This window comes from Rhinichthys klamathensis, unplaced genomic scaffold (assembly GCF_029890125.1).
Source record: "Rhinichthys klamathensis goyatoka isolate OS25496 unplaced genomic scaffold, OSU_Roscu_1.1 h1tg000192l_1, whole genome shotgun sequence".
Taxonomy (NCBI): Eukaryota; Metazoa; Chordata; class Actinopteri; order Cypriniformes; family Leuciscidae; genus Rhinichthys; species Rhinichthys klamathensis.
In genome coordinates this window covers 4371875-4389491 of record NW_026606718.1, presented here as the reverse complement: position 1 = coordinate 4389491, position 17617 = coordinate 4371875, and the positions used below count along the sequence as shown (strand labels likewise).

General features: G+C 38.0%; 1 protein-coding gene and 1 pseudogene across 8 annotated transcripts in view; both read right to left on the bottom strand.

The window, feature by feature from the left end:
* The window catches only part of cadm2b (cell adhesion molecule 2b), a 257226-nt gene that overhangs the window by 58955 nt on the left and 180654 nt on the right, over nt 1-17617 (bottom strand). The gene's annotated exons all lie outside the window — the stretch shown is intronic.
* LOC130095768 (5S ribosomal RNA) lies at nt 9628-9744 on the bottom strand (annotated as a pseudogene).

Here is a 17617-nt window from a genome sequence, read left to right as displayed (position 1 = left end):
GACACTGCCACTGCAGCTGGGTGGCAAATTGACACATAATCCAAACTATGGTGGGCCTTCGATCTGAGTTGCAACTGTCTCGTGTGTGTGTGTGTGTAAGGGGCATTGGGGACATCCAAGCCAGGCTTAATCACGCAGCTTCAGTGGATTCTGCTCGGACTTATTCCACATTTGTTTTCCTTGCTTGCTGAAAAGTCGCCTAATTGCATTCCGGTTGCATCTCAACTCAGTGTTCCTTTGTTTTTTAGCCCATTTAGCTTAGGGAGAAATTCACCAATGTCGCAGGTGCTCTTGAAGGTAAAGTGTGTAACTTTTTACATTTACTTGCTAAAAATACAGTAAAAACAGTAATGTTATGAAATTTTATTACAATATAAAATAACTGTTTTGTATTTTAATATAATTAATTTTCAGCATCATTCCTCAAGTCATCAGTGTCACATGATCCTTCAGAAATCATTCTAATATGGTGATTTGCAGCTCAAGAAACATTTATTATTATTATCAATGTTGAAAACAGTTGTGCTCCATAATATCTTTGTGGAAACAGCAATACATTTGGTAGTTCAGGATTATTTGGTGAAAAGAGTTTAAAATACATTTTTTTATAGCATTATAAATGCATAGTAAATTTATAAAAATAAAATAAATTTCTTTCAGAAAAATAAGCAAAAAAAAGAGGTCTGATCCCAAACTTATGAATGATTGTACCGTACATGCATTTCTTTTCTTACAAATTGGCAAGTTGAATATATTCATGATCCAAAACTGAATATTCTGTCGAAAAATATTTGATATAATTAATAAAAAATCTAAATAATATAAAAACAACATAATAAAAAATAAAATAATACATATTAAACAAATATATTTAGACAGAATATCCAGTTTTATTTACAGCTAAATCCCAGGAACTGTGAAGTGGCTCGTAAATCAGCGTGTTAGCATGCATGAAATTATTCACGAGCTAATACTCGTCTCGTGGCAGTAGGGGATCACCGTGTGGGCTTCCCAAAAGCGCCAGGCACTGCTGCGTTCTCCTGAAGGTGACATTGGGATCTGTCTCATTCAAGGCCCACATGCTACGGACGTGTTGTACCGACCGCGGTTTCCACTGCCTCCTCCATTATTCCAGAACAACATGGGCACACGAGGTGTGAGGTGTTCTTGAAACTGACGTGGAGTGTGAATGTTAAATAGTGATGCTGGCTGACAAATCAAGTGATTAGACTAAGAGAAAGAAGAAACCAATTAAGAGGAAGGTCAGAAAAGAGACTGGGATTATGGAGATTTACTTTCATTACTAGCAGAGGAGTAGTTTAAAGAACAAGTGTGCAGTTTTTTTGTGTGTTAAATACTCCAAACCTAATATGCACAGACATCTATGAGTGAGCCATGTGTACTATAGGGTCATTTTCCAAAATGTGTAAACACGCGGGGCTATCAAAACATTGCATCCCAACCAGCCTGGCACAGCAACAGTGACTCAACCAATGGCACAAATTTAGGGCAGGGCTACTGTTTTTTTGACCAATGGCAGGAGGCGGAGTGTTCAAGGAAGCCTGTTTAAAAACAGTCACTATTTTTGCGACTCCACTAAAAGGTGCAGTATGTTATTTTTCAGAGTCGTTGATGAACATTGTTGATATTTGAAATCAGCCCTAAACAAAAACACCCCTCTCTTCATTGCTCCACCTGCAAAGCCCTCCAATCCTAACTGCCCTGCTCCGAGTCAGTCTTGAACTGCGATCGCTGGCATGCGAGGCTCGTGCACTAAAAAGGGCGCTAAACAATAAACACGGCATTCTAGCAGTCATCAGTCTGCACAACTCTCAGTAGCTGGCCTCCGTTGCACACGCAATGCAAGAGTGGATGTCTATTTATTGTAGCAAACACGCAACAAAATAATGCCTCGCGAAAAATGATGATGAACAAACGACAAGGAAGCACAAAAAATGAACAGTAACGCTTCCTTTTACAGTCCTGTTACCCATGTACTTACTATGTACTTATTATAGTAACTATAATTACTGAGTAATAACTAGGTACTAACCCTGAACCTACCCCTAACCCATGTACTTACCTTATATTAGCCAGTATTTTCTAGGTAAGTACACTGTAAGTACACGTAAGTACTGTACTGCAAAAGGAAGCGTTACCAAATTAACATACATACACAAGAGTAAATACAAACAAGAAATTGTTAGTTGCCAACAGCACAGCAGCTCCAGACAAACAATGACACTCAAAACCAGTGTTATGACACGAAATCAAAGCATTCTCCAGCGCTGGAAAGCTTTTCTAATATTGATGTGTGTCCTAAAGCTCTATCCTGATTATAACCCTCATATTTTTATATATGCTTTATCTCTTTTGTAATGTCTCTCAGCCATCTCTCTTTCTACAGTCTTTATTCAAATCTCTCTCTAGTTCGTTCTCTCTCCTCCACCTTCTTACGGCCCCTAATGCTGATTGGCTTGTCGTTGTGTCTTATTGCGTTTCAAATATCGCTTACCCCACCTTTAAGAGGCCTGTTCCATAAAACAAGTTTACAAAATAGGCCAGGCTTTTTTTCAGTTAGTCTGACTCATTGACAGTTAAATTGGTTCCATAAAGCAAATTTAACATAGCTCAGGCTCAGTCACTCAGCTCAGAGTTGTTGCAGAGTTCCTCTAACACCGACCGACAGGATCACAATGATATTACCACTGACTCTCTCGCATACCATTATTTGACTTTATTGACCACTGTGAATAAAAGCCTAAATTTAATCTGTTCATCATATAAAGCGATCGAGTCTGGTCAGAAAATTTGGACTAAACCGCTCAATTCATATGGATTAAATTTTACAATATCTTTATGAACTTTTTGAAGTGTCAAAGAGGTAGTTGCGTAGCTGTCAACGGAGGGACAGATATCTTTTAGATTTCATAAAAAATATCTTCATTTGTGTTTCGAAAATGAACGAAATTCTTATGGGTTTGGATCGACATGAGTATGAGTGATAGACAGAATTTTCATTTGTGTGTGAACTATCCCTTTACCTAATATCAGAGAACAAATTATTACAACATGGCCATGATTTAGTAAATCGAGAGAACTAATTATTATTTTGTGCATATGATTTATTTAAAGCTGCAGTCCGCAGTTTTTCCTCTTTGTCGCCATCTCTGTTCGAAATCTGCAATTGCAGTTATTCGCGGAATTATCAACTTTACGTGAGTTGTACTTCGACACCCTCGACACGGCACAGCGCGGATGAACACAATGTTTTGAGGAGAGTGTGCAGCTGTCAGTCGCCGTGCCGGTGTGGATAATGGCATTCAGAAGAATCACAGATTATTCTTTTTGGAAGTATGACCAACATAAGAATTTTCACCGAAAATGTCATCTGAACAAGTAAGAAACATCCACTTTTGTTCTGGCTCTGACATTGCAGTAAATCACACTGATTAAATCTAACAATCGCTTATCATATCACATAAAACCGTGCAAATTATACTTTGTTCTTAAATTGTTAATGTTAACAACATCAGCATTGCGTGACTACATTTAATGGCCTTCCGATGTTTATCCTCGTTTTCGCATGGGTCCGGTTGCAGTCTCTTTTTTTCTTTAGCCACTCCGAAGTCTTTTGCATTTTACAACGGGTGAATCTCTAGTTGTCACTGGTGATTGTTGTTTGAACCTTTCTGGATCCGCCATCAAATTGATAAGTTTAATTATATCAAGTGCTGTGAGAAAAGACTATAAATCTCCACCTCCAATATCCTCACAAGCAATATAGCCTACTAGCCGAGACTCTTCTTTATGTGTACAGATGTGACGTAATGACTCAATATAGCCTACTAGCCGAGACTCTTCTTTATGTGTACAGATGTGACGTAATGACGCAAAGACATCCTCGAATCTCCCGCAGAAATTCACCAGTACCACTAGAATTAAAAACATTATTACAAGCTTACCGCTTCGAATCGAGCTAAGGCAAGCAGATAGTTTTGAACACTGGCTGGTTATGTATTTTTTCAAAAATGTATTTTGAATAATTTTTAACCCAAAAAAAGCTACAGACTGCAGCTTTAAAACAAGGGAACAAATTAGTAAAACGTGCTGCCGTATTAGTTAGTCGTGGGAACTAATAGTTAATTTGTGGCCACGATATTCATATTTTTTTCCGACATTATGTGTGGGTCTCCTACATTAGGAATCCACGCAACCTGAAATTTTGCAAGATTTCGCGACGGGTTCAAGTTGATCACGTAGGTTTACCATATTGAACAGCAGAAAGTTGCTTGGTCTGAAAGTGACTTTTGTGTGAGATATGCTTCAGACATCATTACTTTATTGACAATGGACTTTTCTTCATGTATTTTGCCAAAACATATTTATAGTTAAGCCACATATGCCTGCTTATTCTGGTTTACGAAATCCATTGTTTCAATGCTTTTTTTTTTTTTTTTGAGAATCAGAGAGGAAGAAAGTTCAAATAAGCATTAACATGATACAGCATCATGTTCTTTATCCTAGTCTGTCTCTTAATCAAGATTTATACGAAAAGTGTTATCTTTTGAGACAGGCTGCTGATGTAATACAAAAAAAGTTCTTTTGCTTTTTGCTTTCTTATTTCTTAACTGAGGAACTAGCCTACATTTCACACAGAAACAAACTTTTCTCCAACTTTATATAGTTGGGAAAGCTTTGTAAATGCAAAGATATTGTCATAGCAGCGTGCCAGTCCTTTTCAACAGAGTTCAACTGAAAAAATTGATTAGAACATCACAACTGGAAACACTCATGTAGCTCTAATTGTATGGCACTAGCAAGATCATGGGTTTCATTCCCAGAGAATGTTAACTGATAAAAAAAAGGTGTATCTTAATTGCATGTCGCTTTGGATACAAGTTTGTGCCAAAGACTTGAATGTGAGGCATATAAATGATGCATTAGCTTCCTTACAAAAAAGTAAGTCAGTTAGGTTGAAGTTCTGTGACATTGCGATCTACATCTTACTATTAACTCAATCTCAGATCCCTTGAACTAATTCTATTGCCAAGAAAATAAAGAAAGACGTTTGTGTACGGGCTAAATGCTCGTCCTTGTGAGAACAGACGCTGCTGTGCTGGTACAGGTGGATGATGGGTCAGCAGCTTACGTTTCACTTTTTAGTCCAAACCACTTAAAGCAGATCCCAGATCAGCTATTCTCTCCATTTGGCCCTTTATTACAACAGGGCAAAGCTTCAACATCAGTTAAATACTGCCTAAAGGGCTTTTTGTTTTGTGGCCTGTAAATGGAGACTGGCCTGAAATCAAATGAGAAAAAAAGGACTATAAATTACATAAAAGCTGTTAAGCAACTAAAAAGCAGTTATTTAACTAAATCAGACTCTAATCTTTATTCTGCTCATGATACATATATGATTTTTGTAAATACAACAATGTTCGACAAGCAGCAATTCTACCAAATACATTTTTGATATGTTTGGATGGTGTAAAAGAATCGGTTGAAACAACAGTTAACTAATTCATTGTAGTTTCTGCATTGAAATTGATGTTGTCATTGTTTTGGTCTGTTTTCTATGTTTTTGGGTCATGTCTTTTATTTTGAAGTCTATTAAGTTCCTGTTTCTTGTGTATTAGTCATAGACAGTAAAAGAAATGGACAGAGCGATCCCATTGATTTCAACGGAGAAGACTTGAAGCCCGATTATTGCACTTCCTGTCTGATGTCTGAGCGACTGCGCAGGCTCAAACTGAGCGTGACGACAGTCTGGCAGTTGAAAATCTTCTAGTAGCTGTGCCAAGCCAAATCTGAATCACCTAATTCCTCAAAAACGTTGTTGAAATATTTTGTCCCATTGCTTTTATAGACTCTCTATTTATGGGCTTCTACCTTGACTTTGTGCCTCCATGTCCCCCCGATTGCCTCATAGACAGTTAAAGATTGCCAGCGAGCTTCTCCTCCTGTCTATACGGTAATGTCTCTATTGTGCGACAGAAAGTCCCGTGGTTATGACGCAATCTTTAGCCTATTTTTTAAAAAACGGCTTCTACGGGGCCGTAACGTAAGATACAAAGTAATGGAACATTTTATACATTGTCGTGTTTCTTTAGAAATAAATAATGGACAAATGAAGTCTTTGGATGCCTCAGATGTAAAGTTATTCGCTGTCAAAGTGACGCCAAAATGAATGGGAGTCAATGGGATGCTAACAGCAGGTGATGGTCTACTACAATGGCGGCTCCCGCGAGGCTTCAACTTCCGGCTAATGGATTACCCCCTTGGTATTAGTAGTCTATGGCTGTGTTCAAAATCACCCCCTATACCCCCATTCACTATACCCTACATTAGTCCACTAATATAGTGCACAGTGCCCCTGTGACAACAAGCTTGGACCCCCTTGTGGCCCCCCTAAATGTGGAGTGTGTTTTTACAGTGTCACACATTGAGCGTGACAGTCACTCATTTTGGTCTTTTGTCACGCACTCCCGCCACACATTGTATTTCTCACGCGGAAAATATATTTAATATGCCGCAATTTCTCTGGCCGCGCCGCCGCCGCTCTCACTATGGAACCGGCGGGAATCAAGCGCGTCTCCCCTGGAGTTCTGCAGTCAACCCTGCCACTTATCAGCCAATCAAAAAAAAAGAAAGGTGCTACTCAATAGCCAATCAGAAAATAGCACTATTGTATCTGGGTAAGATTTAACGCAACAACCAATGAAAAAAAAAAGCATATCCTGGAATTGTTCATGTGATTCTGCTACAACATCTTCCTAAAGTTTCGTTCACCCACAGATGAAACTAACCACTGGAGCTCCGAGCATCACGTTGAGCACAGATTAAGTCATGATCTCCTGTTTTAATGTTACAACAAATTCACAACTTGTTTGACACAAACAATGACAACTTGACTGCTGTTAGAGAATGTTTCCCAGATAATTAGCATCAGTTTTTCATCATTGAGTGTCTGTAACTTAGCCAAAAGTTGTACAGCCTGTTCACAGACAACACCTGCTCAGAACGAGAAGTAGTCTAGGTCTAGTCATATTTTCGTTATCACACGATGACTGACATATTGTCACATTATAAACATCTCTCTCTCCAAATAGGCTTAATAATTTTATTAGCACTAAATTAAAGAGTATTGCATAGTCGATGTTATAGGTCACTTTTAAAATCATGTCATATTTTATAATTATATCCTGGCCATGGATGCATTAATCATTGCATCTGTCTTTCAAAGATGTCAGGTAAAAAGCAATTATGCATCCTCTCATTCACCCTGAGTGGAAAGCCCCCTAAAAAGGCCAGTTTAGAGGATAATTTGCTGATCTTTTTGCAAAACCCCCCCACAAAAATCGTAGAATACAGTTAAAGTGACTGATGCTGAATATGTAATGCAAATGTAAAAAAATATAATGGAAATGCAAATACATTGTTGGATGATTATAAACATGGTATTTTGCCTGTTTATGCCTGCAGTGCAGTTTAGAAAATGATATGACAACAATAAGGTCTAAATGTAACTGGCCTCTCTAACAGTACAACTGGCCCCAGCTTGGCCCCCCCCAGTTGAAATGGTCTAGAACCGCCACTGTCGGATTGAATGACCGATAACGTCCACTATGTTTTTATTTTTTTTATTTCTTACTTTAAATTTTAAAAGTATATTGTTAAAAACCTGTACTTGCACATCATATAATAATGAAATGTGTGAAACCATATGTGTACTCAAAGAAACTATGCTTTCATGACTAATTCTTAACACACACTTTGTAATAATGTCAAACTGAAAGTTTTACTAAATCATTGTTTCAATAATTCCTTTTTTTCTGCTTTAATGCAGTTAGCAACTTTTTTTGAGATTGTTTTTAACAGAATAGCTTGACTGCTTCAGTTCTAATGTACAGTAGCTTCCCCAACACTGTTCTTATTGAATCAACGTAAAGACTCAAATTTCTCAATAGGGAATTAAAGTGCTGACATATCTCATAAACGCTTGTGCTTGGGTCGAGCAGGAAGCAGCAATGAATGAATGAATGAATGAACCGCACATCCAGAAAAGCTTTTTTCTTTTTCAGCTGACTGCGCCACATAATGGAAATCACTCGTTGATGAATGACCAGAAAGCAGCCAAGCAAGCCACTGTACATTGTATGCTTTGGGCACCAGCAAAAAAAAAAAAAGCTAACAAATAACCATGCAGCAGCCAGAGGAACAACCATCTCAATTCATTACACAGCGATAACACCCCCCGTATCTGGACTAATGCGTCTGCCTTAGTCTTCGGCATTAAAGCCAGCAGAAGCATTTGTAGAAATGTTGCACAACGGGATTCAACGACAGCTCAGGGCGAATCTCTCTGCGGCAGCTGCTTTGTGATTCTCAGTAACCCCCGAGTAAAAACCGTATCGCTCAGAGGTTGCGCTTTCAGAGCTCATGAGACTTCTTAGTTATGTTTTATTATGTCAGATTGACAAAGTAAACCACAAAACTTGGGTTAAGGTTTCCAAATCAAAAAGCAAAAGCAAAAGCAACATTTCTTCCTAAAGGGGCCATATTATGGCCTTTTACAAAGTCTTGATTTTGTTTTGGGGTCAACTAGAATAGGTTTTCTTGCTTGAATGGTCAAAAAATGAATTACTTTTCACATTTTTGACATTGGTGCAGCACCTCTCTTCACTGTAAAAAAAAAAAAAAGATCAATAAGTTATGACAAGATAGGATTTTACATTGCTTTAACTCATCAACAAAGGTAAGCAATGTTCAACTTTTTTTATAAGTTATACGATTCAACTCATTTTTAGTTTAATGTAATTTAAGGTTAATTAAATTTAAGTTTAATGTCAGTTTAATGTGATTTAAGTTGAAATGACTTAAACATCTAAGTTTATTGTACTTAAAAATTTTGTGTTTTTTTTTGTTTGTTTTTACAATGTTCCCAGTCTGTCAGTACAGTAAAAATTCGGTCTCTGTAAAACCCCTCCTTCCGGTGCTCTGATTGTTTTGGAAATGCCACACCCCTTACAATAACTGTTGTGCAATTCGGAACCGCATATAGCATACTACTTTTACCATATCTTCCTATGGTAGAAATAGTACGAGTATAAGCATGCGGTTTCAGCATGTGCGTTTCGAGTTTCAACACACTACTACTACTACTACTAATACTAATAATAATAATAATAATTCATTACATTTATATAGCGCTTTTCTGGGTACTCAAAGCGCTTAACATTAACATCCTAAATCTCCTCAACCACCACCAATGTGCAGCATCCACCTGGATGATGCGACGGCAGCCATATTGCGCCAGAACCCCCACCACACACCAGCTTACTGGTGGAGAGGAGACAGTGATGAAGCCAATCAGTATATGGGGATGATTAGGAGGCCATGATGAACAGAGGCCAAGGGGCAAATTTGGCCAGGATGCCGGGGTTACACCCCTACTCTTTTTGGGATTCAGGACCTCCACAGAGAGTCAGGACCTCGGTTCAACTTCTCATCCGAAGGACGGTGCTCTTTGACAGTATAGTGTCCCCGTCACTTTACTGGGGCGTTAGGAGGACCCACACAGACCACAGGGTGAGTCGTACCCCCTGCTGGCCTCACTAACACCTCTTCCAGCAGCAACCTGGTTTTCTCAGGAGGTCTCCCATCCAAGTACTAACCAGGCTCAGCCCTGCTTAGCTTCAGTGGGCAACCAGTCTTGGGCTACAGGGTGATATGGCTGCTGACAGCCTGTCAGCAGCCATATCACCCTGAAAACCACTAGAGCTTTCTACCTCATGTCCACCAAACTCAGCAAAGTCCTCCAGCCTGTTTTGACGTATTATATACATCTTTTCAAACCAGCCAAACTCATAAATAACTTATGCTGACCTACAAGCTGACCAAATTAACTTTTAGGAGACATATACTTTTATCGTTTACAGTCTTTCTCTGCAGCGAAAACGGACCACAAATACAGACGACAACTCTTGAATCTTAAAGATGCTGTATTAATGCTTAATGCTTCATAACCTTCAAACTTCAAGGCTTTGTAAAACTTTCAGACTAGGCTTTGCCAAACCAACTTTCAAAGTATGTCTTGAAAAACTTTCGCAAAACTTTCAACTCTGTCTCAAGGTTTTTCCTCCTAAAATCTCTTAGGATTTTATTCAATATAAAAAATGATAAGGTATACCATTCATGTGGATTGCATAGTGTAGATATTTTTTATCTCATTTGGTTTTGGAAGAATTAGATTAGCAATCTTTAAATTCATAAAGACTCATGTGAGATCTCTAGAGTGTGTTTCCCGGGGGAAAATCCTGAGAATCAGGAGCAAGTCTCCATTTGCTCTCCCTGTAATCTGAATGTGTGTAAAATGTTGGTAAAATTGTTATTTACCTAAAACTAGAGAAAAATTAGGCCTATCCATGTCGAACACGAACAATTGAGCAATTAAAAAGATCTAATTTGTGATTTTTCCTCCTATTGGGAAATGTTAAAGATTAGAACTGACTTCGAATATTTATGGAAACAGAAAGCAGTGGCATTGTCTCTAGACTGGTAAGACCTTTAATTTAACTGTACAGTATATGGGGTCACAGCAGGGGTCTAAGACATATCCATCATATTTCCAGCACATATTTCTCCCAGATCAAAAGACAGCCACTGAAAAACAAGTCGGCCTAACAGCTGTTATTTTTATTTTTCATTTTTTTCTCCCCTGTGTGCACTTATGATTAGTGCCTTTGGAATGAAAGGCATGCTTATCTGATCAATTCTCTTTTCACAGTGAGTCTGTGGCTTTAAGCTGGCAGAAGATTAAATGAGAACTAATGCGAGAGGTAATATCATTTTGAATGCTATGTGATTGGTATGTCTGTCAACCTTTGCTGGGCACGGGAAAATTAAAATTCATTACTTGTGAAAGAGCCCCCATGCTGAGGTAATGAGAGTGAGGATGAATTAGCTTTCATGCAAGGCTTCATTTTGGTATTAATACACGTGTGCCTGTACACACACAGACACAGCCACACACTTGCACATGCACAACATGATCAAATGGTCTAAATGCACCAAAAACATCCCAAATTATTGGTTGAGAACTTGCAACGTGATGAAATTACATAAAAGCTTGTCTTGCAATTGCTACACTTTCTACATCATAAACATTGCAATACTGGTACATGCACACGTTTTCAACAGAAACTTTTTCGCTTTAATACCTGGTCACAATTTTCACTAAAAAAATGATGCTAGCTGAATCAGAAATGGGTTTTTGAGAATATGTGAACCAAGTAGGGCTTCGTTTCAAGTCCAAATTAGGGATGTTCATGATACCAATTTTGATGAAATGTTTTTTAACGTGAAAAGATTTTCAACACCAATTTGGATAAGAAAATACTAATTGTATGTAAATGAGCATGTTTGAAGCGGATGTCATAACAAATGTCAGTAGACTGAGAAGGTTTTAAAACGGAAAATTCATACGTTTATCCATAAGATCTACCTTCATGTTGTGGGAATACAAATCAAAAGACAACACAAGGAGCACAGTGCTGAAAAGGGGCGGGGCTACATACGGTCTTATGCTAGCCATTATTTAAGGTCATTTGCTTTGCAGACAACTAAAGAGATAAAAAAAAATGTGTTTATTTTAGTCAGCTTCCTTCGTCCAGATGTAATAAGCATTTCATATTTAAGAGAAATATGTTGAGAAATATACATGACCAATTAGTTTTAGTCTTAATTTATTATATATTTATTATTATTAATTTAGTCTTAGTCCTGTGTCAAATGTACTTTTCAGATTCCTGATTATTATAGACTGCCTACATTATGAAAACTGGAAGGCTACAACAAGAAACTTCTCTCAAAAATTTTAACTCCTAATAGTAATTCCAATAATTCCAAATAAAAAAGTTTTCTATTAAAACAGCAAAAAAGATTGTATTGTCACACAGAGGTTTTGTAAGTGCATTTATTCAGCAACCACAATCGCAAACAATATTCGAGATTCATGTTTGGATTTATTACAGTTTATCAATGAGAAGGTTTGATCACAGATTTAGTCGCAGCAAAGAGCACAAGCGGCTTGTGACAGAACACAGACTGGATCTGTTACAGTTTCATTTGAGTAGTGTATAACTCAGAACATACAGTTTTCAGATTCTTCCTCAGTGTAGAGAGAGTGCATGCACATGGTTGCCAGATTGCAAAGATCAAGTAAAACACTGGGCAGAAAATAGCTATGTTTCCATACAAACTTGTAAATTTAACTTATGCACAAAATTGGAATATCACATAAAACATTTGCGAATACAGCACCGTTTCCATCCAGCGAAAAATCATTACTTCCTAATAAACTGGTGCCAACTATCACTAAGAAAAATGTAATTTAAATTCCAAAATGAGCATAAAAATAGGTGAATGGAAACATAGTTAATATATCCTTTTAACAGCAAAGCTTAATTTGGGGATTTAAACTCTTGATATCTGGGAACCGCAAGGCTCGTGAAATTAACACTATGAACAATGTTGGCATGAAAATTTTTATTTTTATTTTATAGGACATAAATATGAGATATTTAAAAATGCAACATTTTTATATCTAAAAATAATACATATTTTTATATTTAAAAATGTGTTGTTTTTGTTTCTACGCTTTTCCGTTTCATAGGTTGAATACTCTCTTTTTGCACCACTGGGTATCATTACATATTTGTTATACAATTTTTTTTAGCCATTTTATACTGAAACACTGATACATTTTTACACCCTGAGTCCAAATGTCCGCTGAGGAACAGAAAGAGAACATAGAAACTACAGGGACATATACGACCAAGTTGACAACCTAATTTTTAATCACTGAACATACAGCAACATCACATACTTTAATTAATTGGCTGACCATGAAAGTAACCATGGCCTATTTGCTAAGATGTTTGGGGAGTAAGTCTTATAATGTGGGATGAAGATGAATATATTTAATTAGGACTGGAGGCCCTTTTGTTGTGGCGGTCTACAATGGGATCGAAGGGTCTAGTCATATCCCTGAAGAGGAAGAGCTGGTGTAATTTTTCAGGCCACCCTTTCACGTTCAACAGCAAATTCTTAGTTAAATTGGAAAGCACATGTAGAGCGAACGCTGAGCTGGCGATTTCTCCAGGGATGCTCCGGTTTTGAGTCTCCAGCTTTTCCAGAGGAAGACAGATGCATTAGGGGCTCATTAAAACCTCACGGTGTCTTTTGCTTCCTACAAAGCAGCCTCACGTTCATTATCGGGAAGAGGTCTGAACAATTTAGAATGACACTTATTCTGAGTTCAATGGAGTTTAAAAGCATCTATAGGGGCTTTCGCACCGGAGGAACGTTTTCATAGTTCCTAAGACTATTGACAGAAGTACCCACTTTTTGGAGTGTTCACACCGTGAAATGAAAAACATTTTAGGTCTAGGAACGCCTTTTGGGGGGCTAAATTAGCTCCTACATGAGAGAAGGAACCCAGCACAATAGTAACCATCAGTAAGTGTACGCTGATTGGCTGAACATATGCAAAACAGCGGCACCCACCATTCTTTAAAAGCCATGCAAACACACAGTTTATAGCCTACAATATATATTTACTACATGAACATGGAAAACAGTGATAGTTGGACCAACGCCGAAGTCCAGGCACTTCTCAACCTTTACGCCAAGGAGGAAATCTAACGCAATTATGAAGGGACCAAGCGAAACATGATTACCGTACGACGTTCACACCGCCGCCGGCGAGAGCGGCAAAATTTGCTCTCGCCACCCTGCCAGCGACGCCGTGGAAAGATTCGTGGACACTCTGACGTAGATCGAATGCGTGGTCTGTTTTAAAACTGTATTTAAAGGGGCCGCAAAGCAAACAAACATGACGATCGTTATTTTTGCAGAAAATTGATCGATGGAAAGAACTTAACAATTATAGTGACATGTTTGCTAATGAAATAAACAAATTAAAAGCCATTTGTGTGGTGTGGCTTTTGTGTTCATGGTTAAGTGTTATTATAATTTGCATTCCCGCTGAAAAAGGTTTTCTAGCACGAACATCTTGCCTATAAATAGTGTTGCGCGCCTTCTTATCAAATTCAAATGATCAACCTCCTCTATTTTGCTTGGGAACTAATGTGGTCGGAACCAAAGTTTACAGGACTGCGTTCTCTGGAATTCTCTCAAACGGAGCACTTCTACATTCCGATTGGTTGCCGCCGGTTGCCGCCGAACCGCGTCATTGCTTATTACCATAAAGTTGACCTGACTTCAACTCTCCTCGCCGCTCTCACCGTCCAAGACGCGCCGCGCCGCCCTCGCCGGGGCTCGCCGCCGGCTCTCATTGAAAATGAATGACTTCCGGCCACTTTGACGCACTTGCCGGCGGCGGTGTGAAGGCACAGTTACTGTATGTATTTGTGCACAGCTAGCAACATTGGGCATCAACCACATGGCAAACGTTATAATACTTTTTCGTATGATGTTTACTTTCTTTTTTTTAACAGTTATATCTAACAATGTATTAGATAGGACTGTTAAACAGATCGCAAACTAATAAAGACGGAGAATGTAAGTGCTGTATGCTCAGGCTCTGGCGTTCTCAGCACCGTCAAAATAAAAGTCCGCCACACTGTCAAAATGAAAGTCCCGCACAACAACCAGAGGGGTTGCGTCACTTCAGATTCAGAGTTCCTATTGGCGGTGCAAATGCAACCAGGAAAATGGCCCTAGGGGAAAATAGGAGTTCATATACAGTCAAACCAAAGATTATTCAGACACCAGATATCATTTTGTATATTTTTTACTAGTGGGTGCAGGACACTATAGTTGATTTATGTAAGCGAGGATGGCAAAATAAAGTAAACTGTGACATTATACCTATAAATTCTTCATACAGTGGATTACCAGTAAAATGTATAAACATTTGGGACCGAATATTATTCAGACACTTTGACGTGTTCATGTTTTGCTTAAGTGTTTTTTCTTTAATTGCTAATGTGACCGTTTTACACCACAGACTGAACCAAATTAAGCATTGCTTGGTAATTGGTTGACCTAAATTGGAAATTTATCTAATTGTGTACTTAAATTAAACAGCTGACAGCCATTCAACCAAATTCATTTGTGAGACAGTGAAACAGAAGGATGGCCAAAACCAGTGAAATATCAACTGATTTGATAACTCTGTTCTTGTCATATGTTATTACCATTTTCTAAACTATAGCGAATAAACTGTGATAATGTGAGAAATGTTGAAGGTGTCTGAATAAATTGTGGTTTGACTGTAACTACCCCGTGCCAAAGCCACTTTATCACCGATGAATAGAGGGGAGACAGAAGTCCATCAAACATGAGGTGGCGGGGCTGGTGTTGCCCCCTCAGTAAAGATGAATGTGAAAATGGATTTTAATTATAAAAAAAAAGAAAAATAGATTTGATTGGCACCTACAGACTTCATACACCACAAATAATGCAGTTCTACTGAGTAGGCTAAAGGCATGGGGATTTTTTTAGAGTGCTGGGTCATTTGTTGTAGTAAGTTGATTATTTCACCGGTTGCATATCAGGTTGTTCTAACTTACCATATACATTTACGCATCTGTTAAATGCGTCGCAATGAGTGTGTTTTATAGTAAAGAACACACCATGTAATTTTGGTGTCAATCATGGTAACTTGTCTGTATTCATGATAAAACTGCTAAAATTGTGTATCTATAAGAAGCAATTATATCTGGTGGTCTAAAACATGTTAATTTCATGGATATGGATGAGTCAAATTTTCAAATATGTTGGCTTAGGCAATTTTCCTTATCGTTTTATGTAGAAATATTATTCAATGCTCTGCCATCTATATTTGTTCAGTAGCTTTTAGTTTTATAATGATATAAAATATATACTAGCGACAGGTTTGTTACGGTCTGACAACTACGCAAATGTTTTCTAGCTGGGGATACTTTGCGTCAGGTTATCGCCCCGTTTTGTTACTTCAGATGCTCCCTCTTCAGTGTTACACTGGCGCCAGGCCGCCAGCTATGTATTAGAGCCCGACCGATATATCGGCGGGCCGATATTATCGGCCGATTTTATGCATTTTCCTAACTATCGGTATCGGCATTTATAATGGCCGATAAATGAATATTTAAAAAATGCGGGTGCGGTGATTCATGTAAGGGTGGCGCTGCCAATAAAGCACCTAAAAGCTGTCACAAGAACTGGCAAAAGTAATGATTATGAATACAACAAATATAGCAAGGAGACATTTTAATTGTTTATTAAGTGTTTTCAGTCAGTGTCAGCCAAAGATGAAGTTGACGATGCTGACTCGCGATCTTCAGTGAACGCGTGCCAGAGAGAAATGCACATTTCATACGATTACATGAGTCTGTCTGTCTTTCGTTTTGAATTGTTCTGTTTAAAAGTAGACATTTCAATATATAGATATATTTCGATTCTCAGGTCTATACGCTGAGTTTCGGTTCATGAGACGAGCTCCAGTTCACCCGCAGGCGCCTCCGTGTCGAGATTATCTATCGTCTGCTAAATTTACTTCTTATAAATTAAATCCAGGCAAATGGTTGATGAAACATTGATTAAAATTAAGATACAATTAACACAAAACGAAATTCACTTTGAAACGAAAGGTTTTGTGCTTTCTGTTTGATGTCTATGTGAAAGTTTCAAAGCATATTTTAGTGCCGCTTTCAGAGCGCTTACGTCCATAGTGCTGAACTGTCGCGTCTGTAACATGGTTTTTTCCTCATAAATGCGAACACGAAAAATAAAATAAAATAAAATGAATATTTTATGTAGCCTGTGGAGACTGAGAGCCAACCCTTCTTCATCCGGTGGGTAGTAGCCTACTTGTGATTTGCGCAGTGTAATTCACAGAATTGATTTCTCTGCTACAACCCTCTGTCACGTATGTGAGCTTTGTGACTATTGCAAGCGCGCAGCTGAGAAGTCCTGATTATATTGTCTGCTATATTTAGGCCTACTTCTTATTTATTAAGGCAATTGGTTGATGAAACATTGATTAAAATGCGTGGCGCGAGCGATCTCCGACAGTAAACTGATTCTGCTTTGTCTAGGGTAAACTGTTGCGACGCGAGCAATAACGGCCGCGTCCGGTGTAGACACAGTGTTAAAGCTCATTCTGCCTGATAACGCTACAACATCACGCAATATTCCAAAAATGTATATAATTATAACACTTTATATAGGGCCATTTTGCATTAAGAGTAGCCTAGTTTCACGTTTAGTACGTTTTGCTTACTAATTATTTAAAATAGTATAAAAGTACTGTACATATGTAATTAAAAGCGTTTTCATTATGATATTATTAATTTTACTTTAGTAAAAAGATCTGAGTTCTTCCTCCACTGGTAGAGATTAGAGGAATTAAGAGTAAAAATAGAAGATAATAAGGTTTTGTCAGTGACAGTTTTTATATATTTATTGATATAGTTATGACTAAATTAAAAGACAAAGTCGTTAGTGAAGATTATGCAACAGTATTTAGAATATAATATAATATAATATAACATGCAATGTAAACTAGTTTGGTTACAGCTCAGCTGGATAATTCTCATTCTATCATTCC